Below are 281 nucleotides of genomic sequence, written 5' to 3' on the forward strand. Positions count from 1 at the left end.
CAGAACAGAGAAGAATGGAAATCAATATCAGAAAGTCATTAAGAAAATAGGTGTAACATAGTTCATAGAGAAGGTTCGCGCTGGAAAATAGGTGTAACATAGTTCATAGAGAAGGTTCGATTCCCTTTTTTGCTTTCTATTTTAGCCATGTGCTTAAGAAAGTAGGTACATACTTACTTACGTCGTAGAGAGGGTTCGATTCCGAGAAGGTTCGATTCCCTTTTTTGCTTTCTATTTTAGCCATGTGCTTAAGAAAGTAGGTACATACTTACTTACGTCGT

General features: G+C 37.0%; 1 long non-coding RNA gene across 1 annotated transcript; it reads left to right on the forward strand.

The window, feature by feature from the left end:
- On the forward strand, positions 1 to 195 carry LOC113473821. The gene is made up of 2 exons (XR_003395669.1): positions 1 to 50; positions 92 to 195. It is a non-coding gene; the product is annotated as an uncharacterized LOC113473821 (long non-coding RNA).
- Positions 196 to 281: the final 86 nt, after the last annotated feature.

The sequence above is a fragment of the Diaphorina citri genome, unplaced genomic scaffold (assembly GCF_000475195.1).
Source record: "Diaphorina citri unplaced genomic scaffold, Diaci psyllid genome assembly version 1.1 scaffold113596, whole genome shotgun sequence".
Taxonomy (NCBI): domain Eukaryota; kingdom Metazoa; phylum Arthropoda; class Insecta; order Hemiptera; family Psyllidae; genus Diaphorina; species Diaphorina citri.